Consider the following 15146-nt stretch of genomic DNA (forward strand, 5'->3'; position numbering starts at 1 on the left):
CTGTTACGGCCGTCTAGCCCTGTGTCAGCCCCATGGGACCTCCCCCACCCCCTCCAGCCTACTGGCCAAATCTAAGCTCTGTGGTACTGAACATTAGAATGAAAACAGTCAAGGAGGGTCCTGTGTTTAATGTTTAAATGCCAAGGTGCTGTCATTGTCACGAGACATCAAATATTGGCTGCAGTACATCAGCTGTAGCATAGCCTGTAGGAAAGAAGGAAACTAGAAGACTAAAAGACAAGAACTGCCAGGATAAATATGTATACATTTTTATTCCCTGTATTTGTATGTGAATGGTAGGGAAAGAGAGTACGTCTCCTCCTCCTCAGGCTACGTAAATGCACACACACACACGCACACACACTCACATATACAGCTCCAGTTTTCTGTGTTGCTGTGTGGGAGTCTGCTTCTCTCTAATCAATTTATTATGAGGCACTGAAGTCCTTGTGTTTGTTCATTTAACACAGGGAAAATGAGAAACAGCATTTGTTTTTGGTATGGTGAGACCCGGAGTAAAAACCACACGTGTGTCGCGAGGGAGGCGAGCAAGACAGAAGGGGAGAGGCAAAAGGCACACATGACAGAGACGCCCTCAGAATAATATAAAGGTGTAATAATGTGGCTTTGAGAAAATATGGCTTTAATTGCAGTTTGTGAAAACATTTAATGCGATCTGTATGACACCTGGTATAAATGGTTTACACCCAGGACAGTGCCAATTATAATTCAGCCAATCAGAAATCTTTTAGTAGATCCACCGACATCCTCATCGCAACAGCAAATAGATGCCTATTTGACGAGATGGGATAGGATGGGATGGCAACAGACGCACATGCTGTATATCTTCTTTTTAATTACAATGTCTGCAGAGGTGGGACTCTGCTATAAACAATCATCTGTGCAATCAAACACAATAACACCAACAAACTGCATTTACAACAATGCATTTTCAAATTAAAAACTGAATTATTACCTAGACTAGTTGTTCCATTGTTCTTTGTAATAAAAAAAAAAGCAGGGAAAAGCTTAAAAGCTGAAATGTCTAAATCTGCAAGCTATCCTTCATTCAGCAGACATAACAGCAGGACTTCCTCATTCGATTTTAAAATGCAGCTCAAGTGCAGGTGTTAGTGAGATCAGCACAGACACTGCTGGCACTCACAGAACCAGACAAACATACAGAACAATAAAATAGATTAAATAAAAACAGAATTCTATAAACACTCTGCTAAATTAAAGCTCCAACACTACACAGTTTCTATAGATCGTAAAAATATAAAATATGTGCATTTTCTGTATGGGTGTTAAAATAAGTTAGCACTTTCTCAGTGATTTTTAACATTACAGGTGCTAAGAGCACCTTCACATCTATCCTGTATAATATATTCTGATCGTGTGTATTTTGTGCTTTAGCAAAGTACAAACACGGCAACATTAGCTAAAATACCCTACTGGAGCGTACACTTTCTAACAGAAAAGAAACAATGCCATATGTGAGCTTCATCTTAACAATATGAACCATGCATGAGTGCAAAAAAATAGAAAAAGATTATCTGCTGCAATAAAAGAACAGTATAGAGTATTTATGGGCACACTGCACATTGCATGCAGACACAGAGGAAAATGAAGAAAATATAGTGGCAGAAACTTAAAGAGAAAGCTCACATCAGAAGACTACAGACGCTACAGCACTAAGAGGCCATTTTATTGCTTTGCTGTGGTCAAGTGAGGTGCACCGAGCTCAATTCCACCACAACAATGGCAAAGAGGGCCGCAGAGACAAAAGAGGGCTATCCTTTCTTCTTAACCCCTTCACTGCTGGCAGATCAGACGCCTGGGGCACTGAGCGAACAGCATCAGGCCACCTCGGCAGAAGCCAAGAGAATGAATGTCCCAACTTACAGTATATACTATAAGTATGAAGAGAGCTCAAAATGGACACATACACACACACACACACACACACACACACACACACTGGTTGTTTACACAGCAGAAAAAAAAACACACACAAAAAAAGGTTAAAAAAAATTATCAGTGGGCCGATGGAGTCAGAAGAGTCAGTAGCTTCACCGGTTCACCTCAGCTTTGCCTCTGAAACACTCTGAAGCCTTCCCTCTATGTCTTTCCATGTCCGCCTCCCCCTCTCCTCAACTAGGAACATAGATGGTCTACTACACATTTGCAAGTGAATTACTCTTTTTGTTAAGATTTGTGAGTGGGTGTGTGTGTAAAAATGTGGAAAAGGGTGCAAGAGGGAAAAGGGTGCTCCTGCCATCGCTCTTTTCTTTTCTTCTCTCTATAATCCTGAGGAGGATAAGCTGTGAGGTACACAGAGAGGAAGTGCCACAGACCTGCTGGGGTCCAGCACATCCCAGCAGTGCATTCCTGCAGGCTGGTGATCAGACATATGGATAGGGACAGAGTAAACCAATTTCAGGCATGTACGACTAATGTTTGTCACAGCCCTAGAAAGAAGTGGACCCAGGCCTTACAAGGAATTAAAATAAGCATGACCACAATGTGGAAACGAGAAGCTTTAACTAAGATTTGAAACAAGAAATAAAATATATAGTAGTTTGAAAAATGTCATTACATAAAGCTCCTTTCAACCTTCAAATAAATAAATACTTATTTTTGTGTTTTACTAATAAATATCGGCTCCTTTGTAAGTGCTTAAAGTAATAAACATGACATTACAATCCCATTCACAGATTTTCTTTTTGTCCTTTTAAATAAGCATCGTACAACAGACAGAAACTGATAAACTGTGTATACAAACATACACACTAACACACACACACACACACACACAGACAAGATAGTACTAATACAAGCCATGATGTTGCATCATCGGTGCCCCGGCTGTAAATTAGAGACAAAAATGTCATACTTATGCTTTCAAACACAAATCATATGACTCCATTAACACAGATCTTCTTTTGAACAAAATTAAATTTCTTCACATGAATAAAATCATTAAATTTGTTTATTTTTAACCTCTGTGTCACTAACTGAGTACATCCCAGGTTTTCTTAAAAAAAAAAAAAAAAAGTAAATAATATGAAATTACATTTTTTAAAATTCATGCAACAATAGATATTATGGCAGAAGCAGAAGCCGGGCAGCTGATGCACTGTCAATATGTTAAACCTGTCACTCTTGTTCCCTCAAACAACCGCACACGTGCACACACGCATACACACACACACACGCACTTATGTTTTGGTTACACAATGCAGATTTCACAGACACAGATAAACAATGCGAGGGCAGTTATCACTCCACAGAGCACAGTAACATAGAGGAAGAGGAAGAGCATGACAAAGAAATAGGGGAGGACAAAAAGACGGCGTGTGTGTCGTCAGAGTCACAGGCCAGTGGGGCCCATGTATTGTTCCAGGGCTCAGCATAGGGAGAAAAAGGCAACCTGGGCTGCCTGTGTCTAAGCGTCCTCCATGTTTTATGCATTCTGTCCTTTGTGATGATAAGCGCCAGTGCAGAAGGTGGAATGCTGGCCTCCAGGGTCCAAGAGAAGGGTGGGCTTATGAGTAGCAAGGGGGCTGGGGTGCAGCTCAATTTTGCAGCACTTGAAGTGTTCCCTGTCATCCTTGCTTTACCCGCATATAAGCATATGAAGCATATACGGACACAAAATTGCTGTTTCCTCCATTCCTGAAAGTAAGAGCTAACTGCAGCTCCTGCTGCCCCAGTCAGTCATGGCAACCAGGCCCCTCTGACACACACACACACACACACACACACGCACGCACGCACGCACGCACGCACACACACACACACACACACACACACACACACACACACACACACACACACACACACACACACACACACACACACACACACACACACACACTACACTTCAACAATGCTTCCAGTACCAGACAGGCATGCATCACACAGGTCTTCTGCTGATAGTTGATACAGCCACCCAAAATAAAATTGTGTTTATCACTGTTGCAACACTGCAAATTAATAAACAGCCTTGTACGCTACAAAAGTGATATTCTAAAAATCATTTCAAATGCAACATAGAAATTCTGTTCAAGGACGCAGAAGCACATCATTATAACCTCTTTCCATGACTGCAACTGCTTTAATTTATTGTTAGAAATCAAATAAAAAATTTTTGTAAATATGTCGCACCCATCACGGAGCTCTATTCTATGACAACTCAACAATATCAAGCACTGGCGGAGAGAAAATCAAAACAGAACCAATACTTTGCTTTTAAATGTATTACTGAAGTGAAAAAAGATTCTCCTCCTCTCTACTGTCAGATTGGCTGCTATCAGACTGTATTTTTGTTTGTTTTTTTTTAATCACAATACAGGTTTGCCATGATTTGTTTTATTTATTTTTATGTAGAAACAGTTCAAACTCACAAAAATGATGACTAAAAGTAAAACTGTATCATGACAAGACCTTGACGTGGCACAGTCAAAAGAAATTGGATTTTCTGAATGCCGGTACACCCACAAATCTGAAAGCTGCTGCGCACACACATGCACAATGACATGTGCACATCTTCTCAATCATAAATCATGTTTACCACAATGATTTAACCAAGATTGTTAACACGATAACATGTTGTGAAAGAGCCAACCACAAAAAAGAAAAAAAAAAAAAAACAAGTTCATTACAAAGATAAAAGGATGACAGAGAGGAAGAAAATAAGAAAAATAAATAAATAAATAAATAAATAAAATAAGGGAGGAGGGATTTTACAGAAAAGAGGATGCTCTCTGTGGACAAAGAGGAGCCCTTTTGGACACTCTGGGCTGCAGGGATTAAGGATCAGGTACAGGATTCATGCACACTGTAAGCATGCCTGCATTCACACACACACACACACACACACACACACACACACACACACACACACACACACACACACACACACACACACACACACACACACACACCAGAGACACACCTGGGCACCACATCTTTTCCACCCTCCCTTCCCACTTTCTTGCTACTTAGTATTGAGCCAGGATCACCCCCACCACCCCTCACCAGCCTGCTCCTCTGTGATAGCATACTGGCCTCGGCTGCTGGACAACTAGAAGAATTGGTCTTTGGTGCAGAATCATATTGAAAAACATAAATCAGATTCAAAGCCGTCACCCGTGTCTGCTGACTACACTTATCTAAACGTCTATACAACAAATGGAGGGGACAATTGTTTTTTATTCCTTTCAGAGAATAAACATCCACATATTGGTAGAAATATCTGAAATACTTTACCTCGGTATATGCACAGAGAAAGGAAATAATTCACTAACACTGATGATTATTTACAAAAAACAGAAATTAAGCAGAAAAATTCAGAATTTAAAGAATTCCTTTATAAATTCAGATTTTCAATAAATCTCTAAATTGTATTTATAAAAGCACAAATATGTTTTCTGTATGCATACATACATACACCTCAGCACACTGAATCAATGCTGAATCTCGTGTGTAAGGACCTAGCCAACTATTCACCCAAAGAGGGCTCCCTCCGACCGAGGACATGGCAGCGAGCTCCCCTACTGTGCCAGGGAGTTAAGGATGGAGATCTGCATAGATGCAGAGAATAAGATAGAAAGAAGAAGAGGCGCAGAAAGAGGAGGAGGAGAAGGAGTTATGACAGCCAGAGGCACTGTCTCCCCTTTCTCTGCTTTACCCCCCCCCCAACCATAACACAAGCCTATCCGAGACGACTGCAACTCCCTTTATCTCATTTACCCAACTGGACACGTTGTGCCCACTCATACAGTTAAATGACATCAGAATTCTCTAAATATATCTGTCATCAAATGTTGTAATTGACGAGGACCGAGTGATAATGGTGGACTGTTACCGTGCAGGATCAATGGCAAGTGCACATCTCCATACTAAAAACTGCAATCATAAAACAGCATCTCAACCCCTAAATATTCACCTCATGTCATGAATAAAAGCCACAAAGGCTACTACACAGTCATAGCCATATATATTTACTAAGTTAATTAGACAACAGCTTTATCACTAAATCACTACATTTATCAGCTTTATCACTGAAGCAAAAAACACCTTCAACTGCAAACACATCATTTCTAATCATTTTTTTCATTACTGTTAGTAACACATTCATATAACACATTAACAATTTTGTCTAAATTTTAGATTCATGTAGAAGGTGGTTTAAAAAATATATTATTTCATGAAAATTCAAATAAAACTAACAAAAAAAAAAATTAAAAATCATTTTCATACATTGATGAGAGAAACACATGTATGTTTAACATGAAGAAAACATTTTACTCAAGTTATTTTAAACTAACCTGCACCTAGATGGTTTAAATTTGTAGAAATATATATATAAAAAATGTGTCTAACATTAAAAAAACAAAGAAAAGGAAAGGAAAATCTGGTCTTTATATGACACGACATTAAAATGGGACGAATTCAACATCAAAATGGCCTACTTTCAAATATTCTCCAAAAATGCTGTCTGTAGTAAAAACCATGGCTGCTTTTCAATACGATCCAGGAGTCAGAGATGAGCTTAAGATACTGCAGCTAGCGACACTAAACACAACATCTGACAATATTATGAAAGAATACACAGTAATAAAGCCAGTGACATTCCTATACCTTTTCCTGGAACTGTTATAATTAAACATAAATATGACAATAAGGTAAGACAGGAAAACCAGACAGGTGAGATGACAGAAAACATTTCTGCTGTCTTTGTTTTGTAACAGAAGAGGAGGAGAGGGGGGGAGGAGGAGAAGAGGAGAAGAGGAGTGTTACTGTCAGACAGGGGAGGAATGAGATCGCTGGTGTTTTGGCACAGCAGCCTACCTGTCCTAAAGAACACCTATAAGTATTTTTTATCACTACAATCTGAACACAGTCAACTTATGGCTGCACACTAATAATACTTTAAATCATTAGAAAAACTAGGGGGGGGGGGGGGGGGGGGGGGGGGGGGGAAGCAAAAAAAAAACTAAAAATGATCACAAATTTTTTTAAGTTTAAAAATAATGATTAAAAAAAAATTCTAGTTTCTCTTTTTAAAAGAACTGCTCATCTCCATCTGCTGCTCCTCCTCAGTATGAAAAGTAGGGATCTGTTTACCTGACCTCTTCCTCTGTGGCCCATGGCTATCTGACCTCTCTGCACTCCCACCCTCTGAACACCCCCCCCCCCCCCCCCCCCCCCCCCCCCCCCCCCCCTTTTTTTTTTTTTTTTTTTTTTTTTTTGTTTAGGGGAATTTCTTTCACTGCTTTGCAGTCTTAACATTTAATTTCATTAAAGCCGTTACCAGCCTATTTCTTATTTGTGTCATGTTTAAGTAAAACTAAGTCATTAATCCTGCAGATTCTGACAACCGTAAGAGCTTTGTGCAGCTCCCAAAACATAGGCTACTAACATCTACCATCACCCTTCTCTCCCAGCCAGACCCACTCTCTCCCTATTATCCTTCGGCTGTTTGCGAGGGGGTTTCCTCTCTTTCTTTTTTATCTCTGCACTCACTCCATGACCCCTGTCCCCCTGTTTCTTGCTGTCTGACCTACCCCCCTTCTCTCTCCCCAACCACCACCCCAGCCTACACACTCACACCCCCCCTTTCTGTTTTCCTCAACAGTGCACATATCCTATCATTGCTGCTGCTCGCTCGCAAAACAGTTTTTCCTCTTTTTTCCGTCAATGTCGCGAAAAAAATTTCAAACATGACTAGAAATTCTCGACGTTTTTTTTTTTTTCTTGTTTTTTCTTTTTATATATATTTTTTTGTTGACTGTAAAAAGATCCATCCCTCCCGAAAACAACATTTTTGATGGCATTTGTGAAGATTTGCGTAGCCGATTAGATTCGTATCTAAACGCTCAGCTGTGATTATTTATTTTTCTGACAACTTGAGGGGGATAAGTATATATATATATATATATATATATATATATATATATATATATATATATATATATATATATATATATATATATATATATATATGTGGCCTTTTCAGTTCAGATCGACACTCTTTTCACGCCGTTCGCATTTTAGTGCAAAGTGCTTATAATCTGATTTGTGAAATATATCTTGTGTAGTCTGACTTTATAAAATCCCAACTGTTTTGCGACGATTAAATGTATACAGTGACTAACAGACCATACTTAAAGTTTCCAGCAGTAACTTTGAAATGAAAATATTCAGCCTAAGGTCAGACTTAAAGGACAGTGGGTTGTTTTCTTTCCGGTCAGCGTTTCTCGGGGAAAAATTGTTCTCTTGAAAGTCTGATACGGTAGCCAAGTAGTTCGAGGCAGGAGATCCAGCCTCCTTGTCTTCCCGAAACCACATGTCTGGTCTCTGTAACGCAGCTCACATTCTCAGGCTGTCCGTGTGCAAGGTCCTGCTGATCCGCTCTTGTCAAGGAGACCCGGGGCTCCGTTTTTCCTCCACACACCACATTTACACAACACTCACGCTCGCAAACACTTACTCCCTCATGCACGCACGCACACATACACACACTTGTCGATCGATTTGCATGTGACTTCGTCAGTGAATGAGCGAGAACCGACTTTAAAAAACCGCTTAAAAGAGGCAAACAGCTATGAAAAATAAAAAAGAAAAAGAAAACATGGACAAAGTGGGTATAGAGGGAAAGTGTAGCTGGAGGAACTAAGACAGGGCGGAGGGATTGCACATTTCAGACAGAGACGTGACGGAGAAGAACAAAAAATGTCCTTATCCAGAGGAGGATTTTATAAGCAAACGGCGGTGCTGAAGCCCTTTGGATGTGGCAAGTGTCAAATCTGTCAAAAATAGAAAGCGAGAGATGTCCCCCTTTTTCCCGGACGCACACGGACCCACAGGCTGGACTTGGAGCTCCTTTCCTGGGCTGCGCTCATGTGGAGCTGCCGCTGCCCTTCGTCCGCTCAACACAGCCCTTTTCTTGTTGCGTTTGTGTCTCAAAACACGTTTCTCGACCACCACAAGCCCTCCATACCTTTACCCGATCCCACCGAAAAGCATATCTGTTTTAAAACCGTGCTTTTCTACGATCAACTGCTTGGAGTGGATCGCTGTCTTGCCTATTTCTTATCTTCCATTCATGAGGAGGAGAGGACGAACGCTCATGTAAACACAGGTAACGATACGAATAAAAATCGAAAATAAACCAAACTATCTTGCATGAAATGAACTTGTGATCGCCAGTCATCTCTCGCAATGTGAGAATAGCCAGCTCCGCTAAAGGGAAAGCACGAAGAGATAGAGGAGAGATTCAGATAAGTCACACAGCGAAAAGAATAGGATCGTGGAAACAGAGAGGAAAAGAGACAAACGCAAAGTTGAAACTTACAATTTCTCAGTGCCGCTTTGTGATCCTCGCTTTTTAATCCAGTATTGAGATGATTTAGCTAAAGATCCCATCAAGGCAGTCTCCTTTTGGTCAGTTTGCGCTTAGGGTGGCAAAAGAAAGATCATTGTTGTTGCGGAGTGTAAAAAACCGAAGTAGGTACTATTAGTTGTTAAAGGCAATATAAAAATAATTTGGATGCAAAGCAGGCGATGAGTCTTGTGTTAGAGGGAGCGAGGAAGAGGTGAAAGTGAGATCTGATGATTGAAAAGAAAAAACTCTTTGGATCTTTATTCCTGCTAATTAGTTTCCTGCAAAAAATGGCTGTGATTAATTCAGTGCGCATGTGCTTCATTACACAGGCACGAAGGGAAGGGCTAATTAGCCGCCTTCTGGATCAATAAGATTCAGCAAAGGAGAGAGCTCGGGAGAGAGAGGGAGGGAGGGAGGGAGGGAGAAAGAGGAGGGAGGGATGGATAGATAGATACAACTAGAAAAAGAGGAAAGTAATGATCAGGAATTGAAAATATGGAATTAAGAACAGCGGAAAGTAAGAGTTTGATTAGACGGAAGACAGTGAAAGTTAATACTGGAGCAGGCAGTCGCAGCAGGCAAAGCCCCGACGCTACAGGCGCAGCTTTTCCACCGCTCTTTCTCGCCTTTTAAAACGTTTTTGACTCGGTTCTTTTGCTTTTTAAAATGAAATATATGTAAATTCTGTGCCCACTAAAAGCACACATGCGTCTCTGCTTTATTTTATGCTGTCTTTTGTGGTTTCTGTCTGACACTTTAGTCGTGCCAAAGCCACGCACAGTGCTTCTGACAAGTTTATAATCCACGTTTAAACAACTTATTGAAAATCATCTCTGAGTTTTGCTCATTGAAAAAAACTACACTGCGAATGTGCTGGTCATCAGCAGCGTCGACTTCAATTATGCGGGCAAACTGTTTACAAGAAATAAAGCAAATACTTTCCGAAATTTTAAAGCACGTTTAAAGCGATTTCCACACGCAAAACTGTACAGTACCAGCAACATATGAGCTGCCACGATGCAGGCTACTAACGTAATCTGCAAACACCAGAGCTTAACGTAAGTACAGTGGCACCTGCATATTATCAGAGCTAATTGTGTATTTGCACCGGTAAATATATATTTGAAGCTTTAAGAGCAATACCAAATGCCCAGATTCAAAAGTAGACATGAACTGGTCCTGACGCGTAACGTTTTAACTTTGTTCAACTTTGTGTAAGTCGACCTGTACATAGCCTTAAATGAACATCCTGAATATTTTTATGTATATATTTTGCATATATATTAATCTATTCACGATAGACACAAAATATTAATTTCTAACACAACTTAGAGGACTGTTGGGGTTCTTCAGTCCACTGCTCAGATCGTGCACACCTTATAAATTCATTTGGAATAAAGAATCAAAGCTCTTAATTAGATTTCAGCTTTATAAAATATAAGTCACAAATATAAGTATTGCTGGGATGAGACGTGTCAGCTCTATAGCTACTGTCAGCTCAAAAATATTAGTTTGAATTAAAGTCAGCATGTTTTTCTGCATCATAATTGTAACGTAAAAGAAATTAATTGTTTCACAGATGTGAAGAAACCGAGCACAAAGGTTTAGATATTTTCCCACTAAAATTAAGGAAACTGCTGAATGTGTTTGTATAGTACAATATGCAAAAAAAAAGTTCAGCTTCTTTTACAAATACTTATTGAAGTCTATATCTTTTAGGGATGTGGTTTTGTTTTATTTAAATTTAACATGTATACTAATAAAAATTCAGGTGTTTAGAAAATATTAATAGGGTTGTTCTTACCAAGCACACCAATTAAAGACTTGTGAGTGTAGGTGTAACACTGAGGGGTGATGAACAAGCAGGCTATCGTGACATCTATTACCAAACTGGTGGGAACACGTTGTCAATACTTGTAGGTTCACTGAAATAAAAACAGCACTGTAAGTGTTTGACACAGTTATATCAAAGCGTTTTTGTCCAGCTCCGGCCTTAATGTATATATATATATATATATATATATAACTAAATAAAGTAAATTTTATTTATTCAAATATGCAGATGGTCAGTGTGTCATCCTCCCTTTTAAGGAGCATCGTCGTTAAAAAAATATCCTGTCTTTAATGTTAACAAGGAATTTGTTGAGGTTTCTCCCGTTTGTTTTAGTTTATCTTGAAGCACTTCGCCCTCTCTAACTGATGTCTCATCATTTCCTCCGAGTGAAAAGATTGTATTACAAAAATCAACCTTTCAGTCTCTTAGTGCTCTTTGTTATGATAATTTTATTGTTGATTCTCCGAGGAAATGGACAATCCCTCACCCTCAGTGTGCACACTTTCTGTGCAAACAGCTCCATATAGAGTCCCTGGTCCTCTGAATACAAGCACTGATCACATAACGAGCTATACTGATTGAAACAATACGGATTTGTTAGTCTGCGTCTATGTGGTAAATTCCGATGGAGAGTTAATAGTTAAATGGCAAATATACTCGAATCCAAACATTGCCTGCGTATTGTACAGAACTTAAAGTAGTCATCATACAGTGCTGTTATTATTTATATAAAAACAAGTCATAACTGAGTAAATAAAATCGCATGATATTTATTTCTTCAGACGTGAAATACACAGCGCAAACAATGTGTGTTTTTATTTTAAGACTGCACATAGCTGATATGTTAGAAGCCTCTTCGTGATGTTGTCGAGAGGATGGCTGATGAAATAAATAGACTATATCTTATATTTTCCAAAGGCCTTTGACTTAAAGGTTAGAGAGGTTATGGAACCCCCATGGGACGCGGCGTTTCCACAGATCCAATAGCACATATTCCTTTGAAGAGCCTATGAAAATCAAACTTCTTACATTGTAGCCTATATGGCCAGGACCCAACTCCCCCCTTTCCATCACACTCTCCCTTTTTCTCCCTCCCTCTCTCTCTGCCTCCTCTCTCCCTGCCGGTAAAATATATGGTGTGCTGTAACACGGCATTTCCTCAGCACTTGCCTTCCACAAGCCGCGACAGGCATTGATACCTGTTTTTAAGCAATGCTGCATCTGCTGTATAGAATGTCCCTCTCTCTCAAAAAAAAAAAAAAAAAAAAAAAAAGGACTCCATCGTCCCGTAGAACAGCTCGCATTTTTGTAGAGTGAGAGGCAGACTGCAGGAATCTAGAGGATTTGCGACGTGTCTGCTCTCTCGGGAAGAAGAGGTTGTAAAAATGAATAGGTTGAAAATAGCGTGCGAGAGGAGTTAAAGGGGCTTCGAGATAATAAAAGAGTCTGGTGTAATTTGAGGCTTGTAGAAGCCAGCTTTCAGCCAGTCAGTCGCCCAAAGCCCGTGACAATGCAAACTTCAGTTTACAAATTTATGCAAATGCATGATTGACATTACTCCATCAGTGACCATATTGAGTATATTGTAGGCTAAATCAAAAGAGGACCTGCCAGACGGAGGCCTAGTTGCTTTTAAGGGCCTATGCATCAGTGAAAAGAGAAAAAGGGGGGAACTGACAGGGTCTGAGGCTTTTGTGTTTCCAGCTTTCAATTGCGCCTCTCAGTGGGAAGGATAACTGTCCACGTGCCAGCCTCAATAGGCATACATCGATGAGTGGCATTACAAATTCAACACAACCTGTGGCTATGACAGCTCGTGGATGTGACAAAGAAAGTGAGAGTAGCTTAAAATGCAAAATGCTCCGTGGATGTGGGGCGCATGGAAGCGCTTGACCATCACCAGAGCTGGAAGGAACAAAACAGTGTATTCAGACAGAGGGCCAGGCCCCATAATCGCTTCTAACGTGCTTGAACCGCTGCTATGCTATTGGGGATGTCTCAGGTCCACGTGCACTTGTCAACTTTAGAAATATTTATTTTAATGCATTCAAATTAAATTACAAGTTATTTTATTTAGCGAGCACTGCTCGCGCACACACGCAAACTCAGTAAGAGGGAGAGAAGAAAACAGAGGAAACGAGAAGGGGTGAAAGTATTTAAAGATAAAAGCTTCTATCGAGAAAAGTCAAATAACATTATAAAGAGATAACGACCATTATATTCTGAAGTATTTGGGGGATTTGAGATGTTTATAGGCAGCGATATTAACAAGGAGGGTGTCAGTCATGTGTTCAGACTGTGGTAAACAGATGAAAAGGGCACCAGACTTTCTTTAGAAAACATTCAGAGTAAGATTATATTGTGGAAATATTTAAATTAGGTGGACTTGAAATTGAAAGTGGAACACACAATCAGAATAAAATACAATAGCAATTGACCAGATTTTAACATTAAAAACAAATTAGTATCTTTCTTTAATGTCACGTTAATGGAAATATGTCTTAAAGACTGTGTCCCACGGAGGCCAAATTAGATATCTCAGTGATCATATGGACTGTTGATACAGTAATATGAATCTTGGAAACTAACAAAACCTTTTTTTAGCTAACTTTAGTCTATTTTGTTCTGTGTGTGTATCTTTTGAGACTATATATGTAAACTATGTCAGGCACTGAATAATATAGTCATTAATTATAATTTCCCATAAAGACGTGTTGTTTGGAAGACAGTTCAATTTAAAGTAAAAGAAAGCAGGCCTTCTTCTTATTATTATTCACATTATTTCTTGTCAATTTAATGAAGCAGTTACGTCTGTTTACCACTAGACACGAGAGGCTGATGTCCGGCTCTCCCTGTATCCAGGGTGGCTAGGGCAGCACCAGGTGCAATGGGAGCGCCCTCTTATGTTCAGCCTGACCATTGAGTTCAAGCAGCGCATCAACTCTTGCGCCTGCGGACCAGATGGTCTTTGCAAGAGCGAATTCACCTTTACCCTTCCAGCTATCATTATGCTATATTTTCAATATATCACGCATGTAAATGTTTAGAGCCGCGTTATTTAGGTGGACCAGAACAGAAAAAAGTTCAGCATTTAATCGCATCACAGTTAGAAATTTATGAATGAATTGATGGAGTGACATGAGACGAACACAGAATATATCAAACTTGAACTTGGCCTTTTTTTATTTTTGTTTTTTTTTATTTTTTAGCGGGACATCCTGGAGAAATTAGTGCAACTGCTATTCCAGCAATGTTTAAGGATTATATTTGGCATAAAATATACACCATATTTGATTTTTAATGCATTTTTCCTTCAAGTAGCAGATATTTGTAACTGTAGCTACAACATGTTCGTGCACTCTATGATTTTCCACCATCGTGATTTAAGCACGTGCCTTATGGTCAGGTGAAACTCCTAATATTGTCAGACTCCTTAAATGTCTAACAAGGGAATTATTTGCAAATATCCAACCACTTCTTGCACTTGCACGTTTCCTTCTGTTTTTATCATGTTCTTGAATGGAGTTGATGTTGTGGATATTTTGTTTGGTTAAGTGAAACACAGAGTTTGTAGTTGCATTGGTCCTGCTTTTTAGTATTATCTGTATTTTACTGCATGTTGTATCCGATATTTAATTCATCATTAAGTTTTGAATTTGAGATTTTGAATTGAGATGCACATCCCCACAGTCAAAATCTGCATTTCCAGTTTTACATCTTGCACTGTTTCTATTGATGGATATTTTGTTGAAATACTTTTGCTGCAATGTTTCTCTTTTGAATATTTATTTATTTAATTTCTTTGTTTATTTATTTATTTTTGTTCCAGATGTTATGTGTTTATTTGGGATGGCAGTTTCCACTGTTTGTATTTTTTTATATACATTTATATTCCATGTTTAATTAATACAGTTTCAA

The 15146-nt window shown here is 39.3% G+C and overlaps 1 protein-coding gene across 1 annotated transcript in view; it reads right to left on the reverse strand.

Annotated features, from left to right (window-relative positions):
- The window catches only part of zfhx3 (zinc finger homeobox 3), a 131824-nt gene extending 122381 nt beyond the window's left edge, over positions 1 to 9443 (reverse strand). The window contains exon 1 of the mRNA XM_041985150.1: positions 9365 to 9443. The gene's annotated coding sequence lies outside the window, so the exon portion shown is untranslated. The remainder of the gene's footprint in view (positions 1 to 9364) is intronic.
- Positions 9444 to 15146: the final 5703 nt, after the last annotated feature.

Source organism: Melanotaenia boesemani, chromosome 1 (assembly GCF_017639745.1).
Source record: "Melanotaenia boesemani isolate fMelBoe1 chromosome 1, fMelBoe1.pri, whole genome shotgun sequence".
Classification (NCBI taxonomy): domain Eukaryota; kingdom Metazoa; phylum Chordata; class Actinopteri; order Atheriniformes; family Melanotaeniidae; genus Melanotaenia; species Melanotaenia boesemani.